At 46.2% G+C, this 23,014-nt stretch overlaps 1 pseudogene; it reads right to left on the minus strand.

Moving 5' to 3' along the window:
• Positions 1-1,128: 1,128 nt before the first annotated feature.
• On the minus strand, positions 1,129-1,913 carry LOC125461554 (large ribosomal subunit protein uL10-like; annotated as a pseudogene).
• Positions 1,914-23,014: the final 21,101 nt, after the last annotated feature.

Consider the following 23,014-nt stretch of genomic DNA (forward strand, 5'->3'; position numbering starts at 1 on the left):
GTCCACCCTATCTAATCCTCTGATCATCTTCTATGTTTCTATTAAATTCCCTCTTAGCCTCCTTCTCTCCAATGGGAACAGACCCAAGTCCCTCAGCCTTTCTTCATAGGGCCAGCGCTCCAGACCAGACAACATCCTGGTAAATCTTCTCTGCACCTTTTCCCATGCTTCCACATCCTTCCTGTAATGGGGCGACCAGAACTGTATGCAATATTCCAAATGAGGCCGCACTAGCATTTTGTACAGTTGCAGCATGACATCACGGCTCTGGAACTCAATCCCTCTACCAATAAAACCTAACACACCGTCTGCCTTCTTAACACTACTATCAACCTGGGTGGCAACTTTCAGGGATCTATGTACATGGACACCAAGATCCATCTGCACATCCACACTACCAAGAATCTTTCCATTGACCCAGTATTCTGCCTTCCTATTATTCCTCCCAAAATGAATCACCTCACATTTATCTGCCTTAAACTCCATTTGCCACCTTTCAGCCCAATTCTGCAGTTTATCCAAGTCTCCTGCAACCTGCAACATTCTTTCACACTTCCACCATTCCACCGACTTTAGTGTCATCTGCAAACTTACTAACCCATTCACCTATGCCTGCGTCCAAGTCATTGATAAAAATGACAAACAGCAGTGGTCCCAAAACACATCCTTGAGGCACACCAATAGTAACCAGACTCCAGGCTGAATATTTTCCATCAACCACCACTCGTTGCCTTCTTACAGAAAGCCAGTTTCTAATCCAAACTGCTAAATCTCCCTCAATCCCGTGCCTCTGTATTTTCTCCAATAGCCTACCCTCTTTCTACCTATGTGGTTGGTGCCTATGTGGACCACGACTTGGGGCTGGTCACCGTCTCCCTTCAGGACCCCAAACACACGATCCGAGGCATGATCTGAGAAGTAGGGGAATTATTTACAGGCTGCAAATTTAAAGACCAGTATGAAATTTTTCAAAATCAAATTATGAACTAAGTCATTAAAATAGTGATGTTCCTCCAGGTGATGTGTTGTTCTTGAACTAATAATAAATTACTTCATCTTGGGAAGACTTATTTAGCCATGAGCAGTTGAATTTTAATCAAACAAACCGAAGCCCATAGCATCATCTGACTATTCAAATTCTTCCTTCCTCATCTCCCACAATTTACGTTTGGCAGCAGCTGTGGGGTCCTCTACCACAAGGGCCAGAAAATCTAACAGATCAGCCAGGAAAGCCTTCATCTTTTGAGGTATTGGAGAAGAATACTCTGTCTGCACGGCAATAGCCAGCTCCCTTCTCCTGGACAAGTTGATGATGAATTGTGGTACAGAAGCAACAGTTAGATAATCAACCTGCAGGCACACACTGGCCATGGAGCTAACTGCATTCACAAACATTACTGCAGAGTTTCTTTGGTTATGCAGGGCCTCAGGGTTGTACACATTCCCATTGTCGTAAACATGATTTCTCAACAAGCCATGACAGAAGGGAGAGATGTTCAACTATTCAGCAGCTGGTTCATTGGATCTCACCTTATCACTGACGTTGGTCATCACTCAGTAGTACCTCTGGAGATCGTCATGGTGATGCCCAAAGCCTGGAAGAAAGAGATTTTCTTCTCAGTGAACCCCCACCCCACCCCCCATGAGGAGTAATCACACTGGCGTATGCAGCAGATGGCACTCTGTTGGGCAGGTCATGGTCTTCTCCACAAGCCCTGCTTGGTGAATCCAAAGCCAATATTTCCACAGAAATGCTTTGCCAGAGCAGGATTATTCTCCAGGTGGGAACAGATGGCTTTGTGCATCATGGTCCTTTCACACATCAGCACAATGGCCTTACCATACCACAACATCTGGAAATGCTGCATTTGTTTGGGTTCGACATTGCCTGCACCAACAATTAAACATTTTCAATAGTCAACCAAATGTTAGAACATAGAACACAGAACATTACAGCACAGTACAGGCCCTTTGGCCCTCGATGTTGTGCCGACCTGTCATACCGATCTCAAGCCCATCTAACCTACACTATTCCATGTACGTCCATATGCTTGTCCAATGACGACTTAAATGTACCTAAAGTCGGCGAATCTACTACCGTTGCAGACAAAGCGTTCCATTCCCTTATTACTCTCTGAGTAAAGAAACTACCTCTGACATCTGTCCTATATCTTTCACCACTCAATTTAAAGCTGTGCTCCCTCGTGCTCGCCGTCACCATCCTAGGAAAAAGGCTCTCCTTATCCACCCTATCTAACCCTCTGATTATTTTATATGTTTCAATTAAGTCACCTCTCAACCTTCTTCTTTAATGAAAACAGCCTCAAGTCCCTCAGCCTTTCCTCGTAAGACCTTCCCTCCATACCAGGCAACATCCTAGTAAATCTCCTCTGCACCCTTTCCAAAGCTTCCACATCCTTCTTTTAATGTGGTGACCAGAACTGTACAGAATACTCCAAGTGCGGCCGCACCAGAGTTTTGTACAGCTGCAGCATAACCTCTTGGTTCCGGAACTCGATCCCTCTATTAATAAAAGCTAAAACACTGTATGCCTTCTTAACAGCCCTGTCAACCTGGGCGGCAACTTTCAAGGATCTGTGTACCTGGACACCGAGATCTCTCTGCTCATCTACACTACTAAGAATCTTACCATTAGCCCTGTACTTTGCCTTCCGGTTACTCCTACCAAAGTGCATCACCTCACACTTGTCTGCATTAAACTCCATTTGCCACCTCTCAGCCCGGCTCTGCAGCTTATCTATGTCTCTCTGCAACCGACAGCATCCTTCGTCACTATCCACAACTCCACCGACCTTAGTGTCGTCTGCAAATTTACTAACCCATCCTTCTACGCCCTCATCCAGGTCATTTATAAAAATGACAAACAGCTGTGGACCCAACACCGACCCTTGTGGTACACCACTAGTAACTGGTCTCCAGGATGAACATTTCCCATCAACTACCACCCTCTGTCTTCTTTCAGCAGGCCAATTTCCGACCCAAACTGCTATATCTCTCACAATTCCATTCCTCCGCATTTTGTACAATAGCCTATTGCGGGGAAACTTATCGAACGCCTTGCTGAAATCTATATGCACCACATCAACTGGTTTACTCTCATCTACCTGTGTGGTCACCTTCTCAAAGAACTCAATAAGGTTTGTGAGGCACGACCTTCCCTTCACAAAACCGTGCTGACTATCCCTAATCAATTTATTCTGTTCTAGATGATTATAAATCCTATCCCTTATAACCTTTTCCAACACTTTACCAACAACTGAGGCAAGGCTCACTGGTCTATAATTACCAGGGTTGTCTCTACTCCCCTTCTTGAACAGGGGAACCACATTTGCTATCCTCCAGTCATCTGGCACTATTCCTGTAGACAATGACGAGTTAAAGATCAATGCCAAAGGCTCGGCAATCTCCTCCCTGGCTTCCCAGAGGATCCGAGGATAAATCCCATCCGGCCCAGGGGACTTATCTATCTTCACCTTCTGAAGGATTTCTAATACCTCTTCCTTGTGAACCTCAATCCCACCTAGTCTAGTAGCCTGTATCTCAGTATTCTCCTCGACAATATTGTCGTTTTCTAGAGTGAATACTGTTGAAAAATATTCATTTAGCACTTCCCCTATCTCATCTGACTGCACAAACAACTTACCACTGCTATCCTTTATTGGGGCTAATCTTACTTTTGTCATTCTTTTATTCCTTAAATACCTATAGAAAGCCTTAGGGTTTACCCTGATCCTATCCGCCAACAACTTCTCATGTCTCCTCCTGGCTCTTCTGAGCTCTCTCTTTAGGTCTTTCCTGGCTACCTCGTAGCCCTTAAGTGCCCTAATTGAGCCTTCACATCTCATCCTAACATAAGCCTTCTTCTGCCTCTTGACCACAGATTCCACCTCCTTCGTAAACCACGACTCCCGCACTCTACAGCTTCCTCCCTGCCTGACAGGTACATATTTATCTAGGACACGCAGGAGCTTTTCCTTGAATAAACTCCACATTTCTAATGTGCCCATCCCCTGCAGTTTCCTTCCCCATTCTATGCTCCCTAAATCTTGCCTAATCTCATCATAATTGCCTTTCCCCCAGCTATAACTCTTGCCCAGTGGTATACACCTATCCCTTTCCATCACTAAAGTAAACATAACAGAATTGTGATCGCTATCACCAAAGTGCTCACCTACTTCCAAATCTAACACCTGGCCGGGCTCATTACCCCGTACCAAATCTAATGTGGCTTCGCCTCTTGTTGGCCTATCTACATACTGTGTCAGGAAGCCCTCCTGCACACTCTGGACAAAAACTGACCCATCTATAGTACTCGAACTATAGTGTTCCCAGTGAATATCTGGAAAGTTGAAGTCCCCCATGACAACTACCCTGTCTCTCTCACTCCTATCGAGAATCATCTTTGCTATCCTTTCCTCTGCATCTCTGGAACTATTTGGAGGCCTATAGAAAACTCCCAACAGGGTGACCTCTCCTTTCTTGTTTCTAACCTCAGCCCATACTACCTCAGTTGACGAGTCCCCAAACATCCTTTCTGCAACTGTAATACTGTCCTTGACCAACAATGCCACACCTCCGCCCCTTTTACCATCTTCTCTGTTCTTACTGAAACATCTATATCCCGGAACCTGCAACAACCATTCCTGTCCCTGCTCTATCCATGTCTCCGAAATGGCCACAACATCGAAGTCCCAGGTACCAACCCATGCTGCAAGTTCACCCACCTTATTCCATACGCTCCTGGCGTTGAAGTAGACACACTTCAATCCAACTTCTTGCTTGCCGGTGCTATCTTGCTTCCCTGAAACTTTATTTCGGACCTCCCTACACTCAACCTTTTCTATAGTTGAACTACAATTTTGGTGCCCATCCCCCTGCTGAATTAGTTTAAACCCACCCCCATTCAATTCATAAAGTACTTGGACGTCTACGTAGCTCTGCATCCGTGAACATCCTTATGTGCCACAGACTCATTTAAAGACAAGATTTTACTTAAACAGGCAATGTGTTGTACCTATATGATACAGGTTGTGGGCCCCCATTATGGCTGACAGTGACCACTTTGTACCGAGTGTTAATTGTTTGAGGAACTCCAGCTCAGAGCTGATGAGCTGGACTCTGAGCTGCAAACACAGACACATCAGGGAGGGGGAGGGTTACTCGGACGCTACGTTTCAGAAGGCAGTCACATCCATAAGATTAGTTACCTCGAATCGAGACAGTGATCAGGGACAAGACTGTGTGACTACCAGCCAAGCAAATAGAGACTTCCGGGAGATAGAGCTAATGGAGCCTCAGCCCTTGAGCGTGTCTAACAGGTTTGAGATTCTTGCTCCCTGTGCGGAGGAAAGTGGGAGCTGTGGGGAGGATGAACAAACTGACCATTACAATGTGGTTCAGGGAGCCATTCAAGAGGTGGGAGAAAAGAGAAATGTAGCTGTAATTGGAAATAGTATAGCCAGAGGAATAGACACTGTTCTGTGGCCAGGATTGAGAGTCCCAAAGCCTGTGATGCCTGCCTGGTGCCCTGCTTCAGGATATCGCACCTGGGCTGCACAGAAACTTGGAGTGACAAGGGAAAGATAGATATCAATGATACAGGCAGAAAGTGAAGTGAAAGAGGTTCTGCTGAGGGAATATGAACCATTAGGACTGAATTAAAAAGCAGATCCAAAAAGGTAATTTCTGGATTACTACCTGTGCCACAAGCAAACTGACACAGGGTCAACAAGATTGAAGAGGTAAACGTATGGCTCAAAAGACTGATGTGGGAATACAGGTTTGAAGTACTTGGGAAGGAGGGAGCTGCTCCAATAGGATGGGCTCCACTTGAATCAAGCTGGGAGCAGAGTCCTGGCAAATGATAACTAGGACTGTAAATAGGGCTTTAAACTAAATATGTGCATGTTCAGGGGTGGGGGTGAAGAGTAGAAGTGTTTCAGTTGCATGGAAAAGGTTAAAGTAGGCTGAGGGATCGATACAAGTTATTAGTTTCCAGAGCAAGTATTACAGTGTGCGGAAAGGGTCAGGAATCCCATAGCAGGTAAGGACACAACTATGGGAAGGGGGGCATGGGGGCAGTCAATGCTTGACTGAGGGTGTTGTATTTAAATACATGCAGCATACAAAACAAGGTAAATGAGCTTGCCATACAGATTGAAATTGGCAGGTACGATGTTGTGGGTATCAGAGACGTGGCTGCAAGGGGGTCAGGGCTGGGAACTACATATTCAAGGGTACACGTGCTATCGAAAGTACAGGCAGATGGGCAGATGGAGAGGGATTGTCTTGTTAGTAAGAAATGAGATGAAGTTCATAGGGAGAAGTGATACAGAGTTGGAAGGTATAGGCTCTATGTGGGTAAAGTTGAGCAAACACAAAGGGAAAAAGATCCTGATGGGAGTGGTATACAGGCCCCCTGGCAATAGTCGGAGTTTAGGAAGAAATTAAGTCAGGAGAGAGTCATATAGGGACGGATTGGATCGACTAAGCTTGTATTTGCTGGAACTTTGAAGAATGAGGGCAATCCCATAGAAGCATATAAAATCCTGATGGAATTGGACAGGGTGGATGCAGGAAGAACATTTCCGATGTTCAGGAAGTCCAAAGCTGGGGGTCACAGTCTAAGGGTAAGGGGTAAGCCATTCAGGACCAGGATGCGGAAGAACCTCTTCACTCAGAGAGTTGTGAACCCATGGAATTCTCTCCCACAGGAAGCTGTTGGGGCCAGTTCATTAGACATATTGAGGGAGGGAGGTGGCATGGCCCTTGTGGCTAAAGGGATCAAGGGGTAGGGAGAAAGGGTGGGAGTGGGATACTGAGATTGCATGATCGGCCACGATCATATTGAATGGTGATGGGCTGAATGGCCTACTTCATGAAGCTATTTTCTATGTTTCTAAAAGGCACCAGGACAATAATCATGGGTTACCTCACTATGCAAGGGGACTGGGAAAGTCAGGTTGGCAGCGGATCTCAAGAAAACAAATTCATGGAGTAACTACAAGGTCAGAAGAGATTTATCGGGATGTTGCTGGGTACGGAAGGTTTGAGTTGCAAAGAAAGGCTGGATAGGCAGGGAGTTTTTCCACTGGAGTGTAGGAGGTTGAGAGGTGACCTTATAGAATAATGAGGGGTACAGAGAGGGCTAATGGTAGCTGTCCTTCCCCTAGGATAGTGGATTTTAAGATGAGGGGGGTACATTTTTAATGTGGAAGGAGAGAGATTCAAAAAAGACATGGGGGCTAATTTTTTACACAGAGGGTGGTTCACTTGTGGAATGAACTTCCTGAGGAAGTGGTGAATGTGGGTGCAGTTATAACAATTAAAAGACATTTGGATAAGTACATGAAGAGGAAAGGTTTGGAGGGATATGGGCTAGGCATAGGCAGGTAGGACCAGTTTAGTTGGGTTTATGGTTGGCACAGACTAGTTGCTCGGTTTCTGTGCTGTATGTTTTTCAGAGCAGCTTGTGGTAGACCCCACTAGGAACAAGCAGTTCTGGATTTGGTGATGAGTAATGAGGCAGACTTGATCAGGGAGCTTAGGGCTAAGGAAGTCCGAGGGACCAATGAGAATAGGGACTAATATGATAGAATTGGCCCTGCAGTTTGAGAGGGAGGAGCTGGAATCAGATGTAACAGTATTCTACTTGAGTAAATGTAACTACAAAGACATGAGGGAGGGGCTGGTCAGAGTTGGTCGGAAGGGGACCCTGGCAGGGAAGGCAGTGGAACAGCAACGGCAGGAGTTTCTGGGGGTAATTCGGGAGGAACAGCAGCAATTCATCCCAAGGAGAAAGAAACACACTAAGGGGAGGATGAGGGAACCGTGGCTGACAAGGGAGGCCAGGGAGAACATAAAAGCAAAATAAAAAGTGTACAATGTGATGAAGATTAGTGAGAAGCCTAAGGATTGCGACGCTTTTAAAAATCAGCTGAGGACAAACAAAATAAGTAATAAGGGGATTGAAGATGAAATATGAGAGGAAACTAACTAATAATACAAAAGAATATTGCAAGAGTTTTTTTAGCTATTGAAAAAAAGATAAGAGAGAGACAGGAATAGACAGTGAATCACTGGAGAATGAGGCTAGCGAAGTAGCAATGGGGAACAAAGAAATGGTGGAGGAACTGAAGAGGAACTTTGCATCAGTTTTCACAGGGGAAGGCACCAGCAACATACCAGAACTTTACAAGAGTCAGGGGATAGAGGTGCGTAGTGGCCATCACTGAGGAGAAGGTGCTGGGGAAACTGAAAGGGCTGAAGGTGGATAAGCCACCTGGACCAGATGGACTACACCCCAGGGTTCTGAAGGGGATCACTGAGGGGATTGTAGAGGCATTGGTGGTAATCTTTCAGGAATCACTGGGGACAGGGAGGGTCCCAGAGGACTGGAAAATGTCTAATGTCACACCTGGGTTTAAGAAGGTAGGCAGGAGACAATAGGCCGGTTAGCCTGACCTCAGTCACTGGGAAGATTTTGGAGTCCCAGTATAAAGGATGAGACTGTGGAGTACATGGAAGTGCGCGGTAAAATAGGGCTGAGTCAGCGCGGCTTTGTCAAAGGGAGGTCATACTTGACAAATCTGTTGGAATTCTTTGAGGAAGAAGCAAGCCTAATAGACTCAGGGGAGGCAGTCAATGTGGTCTATTTGAATTTCCAGAAGGCCTTTGACAAGGTGCCACACAGGAGGCTGTGAAATAAAACAATATCCCATGGTGTTAGAGGCAAGGTACTGGCATGGATAGTGGATTGGCTGACTGGCAGAAGGCAGAGAGTGGGGATATATGGACAATTCCAGGATGGTAGCCAGTGATGAGTGGGGTTCTGCAGGGGTCAGTGTTGGGGTCATAACTATTCACTTTATACATTAACGCTCCAAATGAAGGAACTGAAGGTAAAGTCACTGAGTTTGCAGGTGACATAAAGATAGGTGGAGGGGCAGGTAGTGTTGAGGAAGTGGGGAGGCTGCAGACTTGAACAGGTTTCTCAATGTTGGCACTAACCCCCAGATGTTAGTGAGGGGGACTTTGTTGTTTCGGCGGTTGCCTTTTCTGGTGCCCAGGTCGACATCAGGTGACCCGTCCAATTTCCTTGCTTTGAGACTTTCTGGTAATTGATACAACTGCATGGCTTGCTGGGCCATTTCAGAGGGCAGTTGAGAGCCAACTACATTGCTGTGGGCCTGGAGTCACATAGAGGCCTGACCTGATAAGGATGAAAGATTTCCTTCCCTGAAGGATATTACTGAGCCAGATGGGTTCTTCCAACAATTGATGATAATTCTTGGTCATCAGACTCTTTTCAATTGAAGTGCCATGGTGGGGTTTGAACCTGGGTCTCCAGAACAATAGTTACATTTTTGTGTGAATTGTCTGCTTATAATATCACTTGGCCATCACCTCCCTAACAGTACAGAGGGAGCGGGCACTGTCGGAGTGTCACTGCTGAGGGAGTGCTGCACTGTTGGAGGGGCAGTGCTGAGGGAGAGCCAAACTGTTGGAGGGTCAGTGCTGAGGGAGCACCGCACTGTCGGAAGGTCAGTGCTGAGGGAATGCTGCACTGTCGGAGGGTCAGTGCTGAGGGAGCGCCGCACTGTCAGAGGGTCAGTGCTGAGGGAGCGCTGCACTGTCGGAGGGTCAGTGTTGAGGGAGCGCTGCACTGTCGGAGGGTCAGTGCTGAGGGAGAGCCACACTGTTGGAGGGTCAGTGCTGAGGGAGAGCCACACTGACGGAGGGTCAGTGCTGAGGGAGAGTCACACTGTCGGAGGGTCAGTATTGTAGGAGTGCTGCACTGTCAGAAGTTCAGTGCTAAGCGAGTGTCACACTGTCAGAGGATCAGTACTGAGGGAGTGCCACACTGTCGGAGTGTCAGTGCCGTGGGAATGCCCACTCTTGGAGGGTCAGTGCTGAGAGATATATAAATGTAAAACTTCCTATCTGCGATGATAGTCATTTGGTCAAAATCTCAAGTTAACGAGGACTTGGCCCTAGCCACCAGCACATTCTGAAGGGCAATTCGAATGGGCAATGTAGCTTGCTAGCGATGCTCACCCTGTCGCAATGAATCAAAGAAATAATTGGATGTGGAAGGTCATTGTCCTTTTTGAATAGTAATTATATTGTAAATAATAAGAAACTATATTTGGTTCAACATAAATTCACCTACGTTAGCGAGGACAGAGATTAGCTGCGTGTTTGCAATGTTTGTTGTGGAGTGTTTGTGCTTTTATGGTTGAGAAATAATTGTTCAACTAAAATGCTATCAAATAGAAACAATGAAAAATCTGTTCACAAATGGGCAATGATGTTTCTCTGTAAATATTTCTGTCCAACACAATAACGTCAATTTTACTGGAGCTTTTTGTTCCCATTTCCCACTGTTTTGTTTTTGTTGTCTTTCAATTTCCTTAGAGATTTAAGAATACTGTGTGTTGGTCATTTCAGAAAACACAGATATCATTTTTAGATTCACCTCAGAAAAGACATTTGATTTGGTTTTAGATGTTTCAAAGGCAGTGTGAAATAAATATAAAAAGACATAAAGTCATAGAGTTGTACAGCATGGAAACAGACTCTTCGGTCCAATTCGTCCATGCTGACCAGATATCCAAAGTAAATCTAATCCCGTTTGCCAGCATTTGGCCCATATCCCTCTAAACTCTTCCTGTTCATATACCCATCCAGATGCCTTTTAAATGTTCTAATTGTACCAGGTCCTTTGACAGCTCACTCCATACACACACCACTCTGCATGAAAATTTTACTCCTCAGGTCCCTTTAAATCTTTCCCCTCGCACCTAAACCAATGACGCTCTAGTTTTGGGCTCCCCCACCCTGGGGCAAAGACCCTGTCTATTTACCATATCCATGCCCCTCCTGATTTTATAAACCTCTGTAAGGTCAGCCCTCAGCCTCTGACGCTCCAGGGAAAATAGCCCCAGCCCATTCAGCCTCTCCCTGTAGCTCAAACCCTCCAGCCCTGGCAACATCCTTGTAAATCTTTTCTGAACTCTTTTATGTTTAGCATTGTGAGTAAACCAAGGCAGAGGACAGGAAAATATGTGGCGATAAGAGCTGCATCCGTGGCTATAAGGGCTACATCCCAGATGTCCAAGCTCTTCTAGAACCGCAACTTTCCCCCCACAGTGATCGAGAATGCCCTTGACCGCGTCTTCCGCATTTCCCGCAACACATCCCTCTCACCCCGCCCCTGCCACAACCGCCCAAAGACGATCCCCCTCGTTCTCACACACCACCCCACCAACCTCCGGATACAACGCATCATCCTCCGACACTTCCGCCATCTACAATCCGACCCCACCACCCAAGACATTTTTCCATCCCCACCCCTGTCTGCTTTCCGGAGAGACCACTCTCTCCGTGACTCTCTTGTTCGCTCCACACTGCCCTCCAACCCCACCACACCTGGCACCTTCCCCTGCAACCGCAGGAAGTGCTACACTTGCCCCCACACCTCCCCCCTCACCCCTATCCCAGGCCCCAAGATGACATTCCACATTAAGCAGAGGTTCACCTGCACATCTGCCAATGTGGTATACTGCATCCACTGTACCCGGTGTGGCTTCCTCTACATTGGGGAAACCAAGCGGAGGCTTGGGGACCGCTTTGCAGAACACCTCCGCTCGGTTCGCAATAAATAACTGCGCCTCCCAGTCACAAACCATTTCCACTCTCCCTCCCATTCTCTAGATGACATGTCCATCATGGGCCTCCTGCAGTGCCACAATGATGCCACCCATTGGTTGCAGGAACAGCAACTCATATTCTGCTTGGGAACCCTGCAGCCACTGGTATCAATGTGGACTTCACCAGTTTCAAAATCTCGCCTTCCCCCACCACATCCCAAAACCAGCCCAGTTCGTCCCCTCCCCCCACTGCATCACAAAACCAGCCCAGCTCGTCCCCTCCCCCCACTGCATCCCAAAACCAGCCCAGACTGTCTCTGCCTCCCTAACCTGTTCTTCCTCTAACCCATCCCTTCCTCCCACCCCAAGCCGCACCTCCATTTCCTACCTACTAACCTCATCCCACCTCCTTGACCTGTCCGTCTTCCCTGGACTGACCTATCCCCTCCCTACCTCCCCACCTATACTCTCCTCTCCACCTATCTTCTCCTCTATCCATCTTCGGTCCGCCTCCCCCTCTCTCCCTATTTATTCCAGAACTCACTCCCCATCCCCCTCTCTGATGAAAGGTCCAGGCCTGAAACATCAGCTTTTGTGCTCCTAAGATGCTGGTGGCCTGCTGTGTTCGTCCAGCTCCACACTTTGTTATCTTGGATTCTCCAGCATCTGCAGTTCCCATTATCTCTGGCTATAACAGCTGTTTTTTTTTTGAGGTGTTTTCAGTGTCAGAGCTGAATTCCTTGAATTCTAGGCACGGTATTTCCTGTTTTATAATCTGTTGCCTTGTTTTGGAGCTTTGAGGAAAAAGGATCAAAGCAAATGCTCTTTAAAAAGGCGGACGACAGATAAAGACAGCGACCACATGGGAAGTGACTCAACCAGAGAAAGAAACCAACACAGCTATTTGACCCAGCAGTAAATCTGCACACCTATTACTGCCTCTGCTGTTTGATTTCAAGTATCCCTGGACAGTGGAGTTCATGTAAGAAAAATTAACAAACAGCAAAATTCACAGCTGACTTCAGAGAAACCTGTGTGAGAGCTCACAGCAGGGAGCAGCTAAGTGACTTTTTCAAATATTACCTTACTATTTTTGTAAAGCTACAATAGTGAGTCGAGTGGGTTCCTTTTTGATTATATGTTTTATTCTGCCTCTTGATTAAACTTTAAAAATATAAAACATAGGTACTAATTTAGCCAGGAGCAATGTTTTTTAGAGCAGTAGGACTGTGTTATTTTCTGAGTCTGTACATTGTTAAGGTGTAAAAATGGCCTTTAGTAGAGTGATGTACTCCTCCTGTTGGAAGTGGGAGATTAGGGAGAGTTTCCATGTTACTGATGATTATGTCAGCAGGAAGTGTTTTTGGATAACGAATCCCATCGGATCACATGGATCAGTTGGAGCAGTAGTTGGAGGTAATGAGGAATTTATAGGGGGGGGGGTGTGATATATGGAAGCTGCAGGGGAGATAAATCAAAGATACAGTCAGATGGATGGGTTCCCACCAGGAAAGGCAGGAGAGGGAGGCAGGTCGTGCAGGAGTCTCCTGTGGCTATCCCCATCTCAAACAAGTGTGCTGTTTTAAAAAATTAGGGGGTGATGGGCTCTCAGGGCAATGTAGCACTAACAGCCAGGTTTCGGGTACCGAGACTAGCTGTAATGTACTGAGGGATTAGCCAGGTTCCAAGCGATTGATTGCGCTGGGGAACCCTCTAGTCAGAAGCACAGGTAGACATTTCTGTGGCCGACGGCGAAAAATCAGAATGGTGTGTTGTCTCCCTGGCGACAGGGTCAAGGATATCTCAGAGAGGCTGTAGGATATTCCCAAAGGGGAGAGGGGCCAGCAGGAGATTGTTGTACAATACTGGAACTTATGGCAAAGGAAGAGAAGAGGAGATTCTGAGGAGAGAATATTGAAAGTTAGACAGAAATTTAAAAGGGAGGTCCTCAAGGGTGGTAATATCTGGATTTCTCCCAGTGCCACAAGCTAGTAAGGGTAGGAATAGGAGGAGAAAGCAAGTGAGTGTGTGGCTGAGGAGCTGGTGCAGGAGAGAAGGAGTCACATTCTTGGATTATTGGGATCTCTTCCGGCCCAGAAGTGATGTGTATAAGAAGGACGGGTCACGCCTGAATTGGAAGGGGGCTAATGTACTGGTGGGGAATTGACTAGAGCTGCTCAGGGGGATTTGAGTGAGTAACAGGGGTGGGGGCCCAGGGAGATAGTGAGGAAAGAGAACAGTCTGAGGCAGGTACAGTTGGGAAAAGAAGCAAATCAAACAGGCAGGAACAAAGCAGAGGATGAGGTCGGACCGATAGATTAAACTGCATTTATTTCAAAGTGAGAGGCCTAACAGGTAAGGCAGATGAACTCAGGGCATGGTTAACACATGGGCTGGGATATCATAGCAATTAGAGACGTGACTCAGGGATGGACAGGACTGGCAGCTTAATGTTCCAGGATTACACACAGGCAAGGAAGGAGCTCAAAAATGGTCTGAGGAGAGCCAAGAGGGGGCACGAGAAAGGCTTGGCAGAACGGATTAGGGAGAACACAAAGGCATTTTACACTTATGAGAGGAATAAGAGAATGGTCAAAGAAAGAGTAGGGCCGATCAGGGATAGCATAGGGAACTTGTGTGTGGAGTCTGAGGAGGTAGGGGAAGCCCTAAATGAGTTTTTTGCTTCTGTCTTTATGAAAAGAAACAAACTTTGTAGTGAATGAAACCTTTGAAGAGCAGGTGTGCATGCTGGAATGGATAGAGATAGAGGAAGCTGATGTGCTGAAAATCTTGTCAAACATTAAGATTGACAAGTCGCCAGGACTGGACCAGATTTGTCCTCGGCTGCTTTGGGAAATGAGAAATGCAATTGCTTCGCCACTTGCGAAGATCTTTGCATCCTCGCTCTCCACTGGAGTCGTACCTGAGGACTGGAGAGAGGCAAATGTAATTCCTGTCTTCAAGAAAGGAAATAGGGAAATCCCCGGCAATTACAGACCAGTAAGTCTCACGTCTGTCGTCTGCAAGGTGTTAGAACGGATTCTGTGGGATAGGATTTATGACCATCTGGAAGAGCATGGCTTGATCAAATGCAGTCAACACGGCTTTGTGAGGGGCAGGTCATGCCTCACAAACCTTATCGAGTTCTTTGAGGATGTGACTAGAAAAGTTGATGAGGGTCGAGCTGTGGATGTGGTGTATATGGACTTCAGTAAGGCATTTGATAAGGTTCCCCATGGTAGGCTCATTCAGAAGGTCAGGAAGAATGGGATACAGGGGAACTTAGCTGTCTGGATACAGAATTGGCTGGCCAACAGAAGGCAGCGAGTGGTAGTAGAAGGAAATATTCTGCCTGGAAGTCAGTGGTGAGTGGTGTTCCACAGGGCTCTGTCCTTGGGCCTCTACTGTTTGTAATTTTTATTAATGACTTGGATGAGGGGATTGAAGGATGGGTCAGCAAGTTTGCAGACGACACAAAGGTTGGAGGTGTCGTTGACAGTATAGAGGGCTGTTGTAGGCTACAGCGGGACATTGACAGGATGCAGAGATGGGCTGAGAGGTGGCAGATGGAGTTCAACCTGGATAAATGCGAGGTGATGCATTTTGGAAGGTCGAATTTGAAAGCTGAGTACAGGATTAAGGATAGGATTCTTGGCAGTGTGGAGGAACAGAGGGATCTTGATGTGCAGATACATAGATCCCTTAAAATGGCCACCAAGTGGACAGGGTTGTTAAGAAAGCATATGGTGTTTTGGCTTTCTTTAACAGGGGGATTGAGTTTAAGAGTCGTGAGATCTTGTTGCAGCTCTATAAAACTTTGGTTAGACCGCTCTTGGAATACTGCGTCAAGTTCTGGTCGCCCTGTTATAGGAAAGATGTGGATGTTTTGGAGAGGGTTCAGAGGAGGTTTACCAGGATGCTGCCTGGACTGGAGGGCTTATCTTATGAAGCGAGGTTGACTGAGCTCAGACTTTTTTCATTGGAGAAAAGGAGGAGGAGAGGGGACCTAACTGAGGTATACAAGATAATGAGAGGCATAGATAGAGTTGATAGCCAGAGACTATTTCCCAGGGCAGAAATGGCTAACACGAGGGGTCATAGTTTTAAGCTGGTTGGAGGAAAGTATAGAGGGGATGTCAGAGGCGGATTCTTTACACAGAGAGTTGTGAGAGCATGGAATGCGTTGCCAGCAGCAGTTGTGGAAGCAAGGTCATTGGGGTCTTTTAAGAGACTGCTGGACATGCATATGGTCACAGAAATTTGAGGGTGCATACATGAGGATCAATGGTCAGCACAACATAGTGGGCTGAAGGGCCTGTTCTGTGCTGTACTGTTCTATGTTCTATGTTTTATGTTCAATGATATAGATGCCATAGGAAGGATAGAAAGGGGAGCAAGAGAGGAGGGGAGAGGTGTTTTCAATTAAGGAAAACATTACGGCTGTATTTGGGGTGGTTATACCTGGGAATACGTCCAGGAAGTTATTTGGGTTGAACTGAGAAATAAGAAAAGGATGATTACCTCATTAGGATTGTACTATAGACAGCCCCCCCCCCGCAATAGTTAGTGGGAAATGGAGAAACAAGTTTGTAAGGAGATCTCAGTTATCTGTAAGAATAATAGATGCACAAAAGCTGACGTTTCAGGCCTAGACCCTTCATCAGAAAAGCTAAGATGCTGCTTGGCCTGCTGTGTTCATCCAGCTCCACACTTTGTTATCTCGGATTCTCCTGAGGTGTCAGTCGGGGAGCTCTTTGCGGCCAGTGGCCCTAGGTCTATTAGTTTTTAAATAGCGATGGAAAAGGATAGCCCGGATCTAAAAGTTAAAGTTTTAAATTGGAGGAAGGCCAATTGTGATGGTGTTAGGCAAGAACTTCCAAAGGTTGGTTGGGGATGTATGTTTTCAGGTAAAAGGGGCGGCCAAAAAATGGGAAGCCTTCAATAATGAGGCAATGAGAGCCCAGAGACAGTGCATTCCTGTTATGGAGAAGGGCAAGGCTGGTAAGTGTAGAGAATGCTGGATGATGAGAGAAATTAAGGTTTGTCAACAAAAAGAGGGAAGAATATACAACGTATAGACAGCAGAGATCAAGTGAATCCCTAGAAGAGTATAGAGGCAGCAAGAGTATACTTAAGAGGGAAGTCAGGAGGGCAGAAAGGGGACATGAGATAGCTTTGGCAAATAGGGTTAAAGAGAATCCAAAGGCAGTTTATAAATATATTAAGGGTAACTAGGGAGATCAGCAAGGCTGCCAATGTGTGGAACCACAGGAGATGGGAGAGATACTAGATGAATATTTTGCATTAGTATTTACTGTGGAGAGGGATATGGAACACACAGAACGTGGGGAAATAAATAGCAGTACCTTGAAAAATGCCCATGTCACCGAGGAGGAGGTGCTGGGCGTCTTAAAACACATAAAGGTGGATAAATGCCTGGGACCTGATCAGGTGTACCCTAGAGCTCTGCGGGAAGCTGGGGAAGAGGTTGTGGGGCTCCTGGCTGAGATATTTATACGTCAGTAGGCACAGGTGAGGTGCCAGAAGACAGGAGGTTGGCTAATGCGGTGCCACTATTTAAGAAAGGTGGTAAGGAAAAGCCAGGGAACTATAGGCCGGCGAGCCTGACATCGGTAGTGGGCAAGTTGTTGGAGGGATCCTGAGGGGCAGGATTTACATGTATTTGGAAAGGCAAGGACTGAGTAGGGATAGTCAACGTGGCTTCGTGCATGGGACATCATGTCACAATAACCTGATTGCGTATTTTGAAGAAGTAATGAAGAGGATTGATGAGGGCAGAGCGATGGACATGATCTAAATGGACTTCAGAAAGGCGTTCGACAATGTTCCTCATGGTAGGCTGGTTAGCAAGGTTAGATCACATGGAACACAGGGAGAACTAGCCATTTGGTTACACAGATAATAAGGTGTGGAGCTGGATGAGCACAGCAGGCCAAGCAGCATCAGAGGAGCAGGAAGGCTGACGTTTTGGGCCTAGACCCTTCATCAGAAATGGGGGAGGGAAAGAGGGTTTGAAAATAAATAGGGAGAGAGGTGGAGATGGATTGAAGGTGGATTGAGGAGAAGATAGGTGGAGAGGAGACAGACAAGTTAAGAGGCGGGGATGGAGCCAGTAGAGGTGAGTGTAGGTGGGAAGGTAGGGAGGGGATAGGTCAGTCCAGGGAGGACGGACAGGTCAAGGGGGCAGGATGAGGTTAGTAGGTAGAAAATGGGGGTGGGGCTTGAGTTGGGAGGAGGGGATGGGTGAGAGGAAGGACAGGTTAGGGAGGTGGGGACAGGCTGGGCTGGTTTTGGGATGCAGTTGGGGAAGGGGAGATTTTGAAGTTGGCGAAGTCCACATTGGTACCATTGGGCTCCAGGGCTCCCAAGAGGAATATGAGTTGCTGTTCCCGCAACCTTCGGGTGGCATCATTGTGGCACTGCAGGAGGCCCAGGATGGACATGCCGTCTGAGGAATGGGAGGGGGAGTTGAAATGGTTCGTGACTGGGAGGTGCAGCTGCATACAATTCTGGTCTCCCAACTATAGGAAGGATGTTCTGAAACTTGAAAGGGTTCAGAAAAGATTTACAAGGATGTCGCCAGGGCTGGAGGGTTTGAGCTATAGGGAGAGGCTGAATAGGCTGGGGCTATTTTTGCTGGAGCTTCAGAGGCTGAGGGGTGACTTTATAGAGGTTTATTAAATCATGAGGATAGGGTGAATAGAAAAGGATTTTTCCCTGGAGTGGTGGGAGTCGAAATCTAGAGGGGCATAGGTTTAAGGGAGAGCAGTAAGATTTAAAAGGGACCTCAGGGGCAACTTTTTCATGCAGTGGGTGGTGTGTTTATGGAATGAGCTTCCAGAGGAAGTGGTGGAGCCTGGTACAATTACAACATTTAAAAGGCATCTGGATGGGTACATGAGTAGGAAGGGATTAGAGGGCGATGGGACTAGATTAATTTTGGATATCTGGTCGGCATAGATGGGTTGAATGGGTTGTATGTGTCTGTTTCTGTGCTGGCATCTCTCTAAGGTTTTAGAGTAGATTTGTAGCTCGGGTTGTGGATGTTGAGGTTAATATTGGTTCATTAGTTTGCAGACGTGTCATTACCCTGCTGGGTAACATCATCAGTGCAGCTTCCGATGAAACGCCGTTGTGTGTTCCCACCTACTATTTAAACTCTGGAGTCCGTTGAACTGGATTGCCTCACTCCCGGCTTTCCTTTGCAATGGAGTGTGCATGGGAGGTGCAGCTCTATCTGTTTATTGATGGCTTTCCTACTGCAGTGCCAGGTTTCTAGGAATTCCTGTGTTTGCCTTTGCCTTGCTTGTCCCAGGATGCTGGTGTTGTCCCAATTAAACTGGTGGTTTTCCTTGTCCGTATGGATAGAGGTGAGTGAGTATTGGTCATGTCTTTTTGTAGCCACTTGATTTTCGTGCGCCCATGTGGCTAATTTCCTTCCTGTCTGTCCAATACATTGTTTGTCACAGTCTCTGCAGGGAATCTTGTATCTGACATTGGTCCTGTCCATGGTGGGTAGTGGGTTTTTGGTTCGGGTGACCAGTTGGCGTAGGGTTGATGTGGGTTTGTGTGTTACTCTGGTGCCCAGTGGTCGTGGGGGTCTTGTGGTGAGTTCTGATGTATTCCTGATGTAAGGTAACGTGATGAGTGTGTCGGGGCATGTAGTAAATTCCTGGTGTTGGTCTTGTAATAAGCATCTTCTGACCCAGTTTTTTGGATATCCATTGTCCTTGAAAACCTGGAAGATGTACCTTTCTTCTCAGCGTAGCTCCATGTTGCTGCAGTGTGTTGTCGACTGTTTAAGCAGTTCGCACACAGCTTTGTTTGTGTGTGGTTGCTGATGAAATTCAGTGCTTGGTCGGTGCGTGTGGCTTTCCTGCGTACCTTTGTTAGGAAATCCCCGTTAGTCCTGCGTTCCACCGTGACGCCCAGGGATGGGAGCTGTTTGTTCTTCTCCTCTTCTCTGGTGAATCTGATCCCGGTGACGGTGTGGTTTATTAGTTTGTGTGTCTCTAGCTTAGTGTGTTTAAAAATGATGAAGGTGTCGTCCACGTAGCGGATCCACAGTTTTGGTTGGATTAGCGGAAGGAGCATGCTTTCAAGTCTCTGCATCGCTGCGTCGGCTACAAGTCCGGAGGTAGGTGATCCCATGGGTGTCCTGTTGATCTGTTCATATATTTGGCCATTAAAGGTGAAGTGGGTGGTGAGGCATAGTATCTTCAGTATGTGGCCTGTGAAAATGATGTTGCTCAGGTCATGTTCTTGGTTTAGTACTGTTGTCGGTGTTTCTCTTACTAGTGTTATATCTATTGATGTGAATAGGGCAGTAATGTCAAATGATACCGTGGCCTCGTTGTCATCTATTCTTATGTCCTTGATGGAAATGAGGAGCTCCTGGGCTGGGTGGATGGAGTGGGGTGACCTTCCCACGAGGTGCTTCAGTCTCCTTTGTAACTCCCTAGCTAATCTGTGTGATGGAGTGCCTGCCAGGGAGACTATGGGTCTGAGGGTTACTTCCGGGAGGCCAGAGAATCAGGGGGTGTTATTTCCTTCTTGTTTCATTCTTAAGACATCTGTTTTGTTGATTTGTCTGGTCTGTTTGAGTCTTTTTAGTGCTTTGAGAATCTTGTTGCCCAGTTGCGGTGTTGGGTCCGTCTGCACTTGCTGGTATGTGTTCTCTTCAGCTAGAAGTGCATGTGCCTGAGAGAGGTAGTCCCGTTTATTTCATATTACGGTCATGTGCCCTTTGTCTGCTGGTAGTATCGTGATGTTCTTGTCCTCTTTCAGTCATTCTAGGGCTTTCCTTTCAGATGTGTTGAGGGTATTAAGTTTGCTTTTGCTGGTCAGTGTCGGGATCACTGTCTGTCTTATGGCTTGTTGTGATTCTTAATTGATGCTGTTGGTCTCCAGTATGCAATTCTGTTGTAGTCGAGTTCACAAATTAGGACCACTGTTTCTGTGTTTCAGTGTTCCTGTCTGTGAGGTTTCTTATCCAGGTGTCTGCTCTGTTGTTGTCGTTTCGGTGGATTAGTTTGGCTACTTTTTCCTGAAGGATCTATATTTTCTTGGCTCTTGTGGTCTCTTGACTGATGCCAATGGCTCGTTCTAGATCCGTTGTCCAGTCCGTACTCAAGGCACAGACTAATTAAGCATGCACTCCACATGCTTACTTCACCATCCCGTCTACTTGCAGCTCCACTCTTAGGGAACTTTGAGACTGCACCCCTCCATCTCTTTGTTCTGTAACACTCCCCAGGACGTTACCTCTAAGTGTATATGTGCTGCCCTGATTTCTCTTACCAAAATGCAACACCTTACATTTATCTAAATGAAATTCCATCTGCCACACCTCAGTCCATCCGCCCATCTGATCAATGTTGCATTGTACTCTGAGTTAACTCTCTCTTCTCTGTTCACTCCATCACCAATTTTGGTGTCATCTGCAAAATTACTAACCATATCTCCTATATTCACATCCGAATCACTTATACAAATGCAGAAAAGCAGTGGACCTAGAACAGATCCTTGTGGTACACAACTGGTCCCTCCAGTCTGAGAAACAACCCTCTTGCAACACCCTCTATCTCCTGCCTTCAGGACAGTTTTGTATCCAAATGGCTAGATCTCCCTGGATTCCCTGTGATTCAACCTTGCTAACCAGCCTACCAGATGGAACCTTGTCGAACACCTCGCTGAAGTCCATATAGACAATGCCCACCACTCTGCCTTCATCAACCTCCTATGTCACTTCTTCAGAAGTGCAGAGTTGTTCAGAAAGAGCATCTGGTGTTTCGTTTGTTGAAAAGAAATAAAGATAATTGTCAAAAGAATCAGAAAGTGGGTGAGGAGTTTATTTTAACTCAGTGACCTGGTTGAGATCTACCTGAAAGGGCAGTGAAATTAGATTCATTCAATTCTTCTACTAAAACGTGATTAATACGTGAAATGTTTAAATTGCCAAAGTCATGGGGAAAGAGCAGGGAGAATGTGACTGCTTTGTGAAAAAGTCAGTACTGGTACAATCGGCTGAATGGCCTCCCTCTGTACTGCATCATTCTCCTCATTCTAAATCTCTTTTCAGAACCAATTCTCCACACTGGCTCTTACCAGCTGTACATTTTGCCATGCCCCAAATTACAAGTGGACAATCCCTGCTCTATCATTCAATACGATTCTGGCTGATCCGATTTTAACCTCAACCCTACATTCCTGCATGTCCCTGATAACCCTTCATCCCTTTACTACTCCAGAATCCACCCCCCTCTGCCTTAAAAATATTTAAAGATTCTGCATTCACTGCCTTTCGAGGAAGGGAATTCCAAAGATTGACAGTCCTCTGAGAGAAATCTCAATCCTCTGTCTTCAATGAGCAACCCCTTATTTGTAAATCTCCAATAATTCAGAGCAGGAAACTTGCAAATTTGCAAAACAGATTTCTCTCATTTTCTTAAAATAGTTAAACCTGAAATTTTCAGAGAGTGACTTTATTCCAATTTCTTACTTGCATGTTTTATAATCCCATTGTCAGCTGTAACTTCCCACTCAGAGCTTGGGACCTTGTTTTGGCGATATGTGACATTCCCATTCCTTAGCTCCAGTTACAGCTGCTGAGAAAGGAGATTCATTCCGAGGTAAATCCCCCTCAACAGGGATCCGACCTAAGTCACTCCTGAGGCAGGAGCCCCACCTGCTGACAGAAGCTCCTCATTACACATCCAGTCGGAATTCACAACTTTATATATTTTGTGAATTCAGCACACTTGGAATCTCTCTACAGCTAAAGACATGCCTGGAAAATGCAGTGAACATCGCAGTATAGGGAATATAAGTGCCAATTTACACAGTAAGATCCCACCAGCTACCAAGGGGCACCACAGTTTGGAATAACACCAGGTCTGCCCAAGATCAAAAGAAAGTAGAAACACAGCCCAGTGCATGATGCAAACCAACCTTCTTTCCACTGACTCCCTCTACACTTCCCACTGCATCAGAGACTCCTCCCACCCCAATTATACCCTCTTCCATTGGGTAGAAGGTACAAACATTTGAAAATATGAAACAACAGATTCCTTCCCCTCTGTTAGACTTTTGAACAGAGCTCTTGAATTAAAGTTGCTCTTTCTCTACCCTTCTCTGTAGCTATATCCTGCATTCTATTCTATTACCCTGAGGCACTTATGTAAGGTATGATTTATCTGGTCATCACACAATACAATACTTTTCACTGTATCTCGGTACGTGTGACAATAATAAATCAAATCATTTGAAAGAGCTCGAGACCAGATTTATTTTGTCTGTTTTACCTTCCTTTCATCAAGGAG

Source organism: Stegostoma tigrinum, chromosome 19 (assembly GCF_030684315.1).
Source record: "Stegostoma tigrinum isolate sSteTig4 chromosome 19, sSteTig4.hap1, whole genome shotgun sequence".
Taxonomy (NCBI): domain Eukaryota; kingdom Metazoa; phylum Chordata; class Chondrichthyes; order Orectolobiformes; family Stegostomatidae; genus Stegostoma; species Stegostoma tigrinum.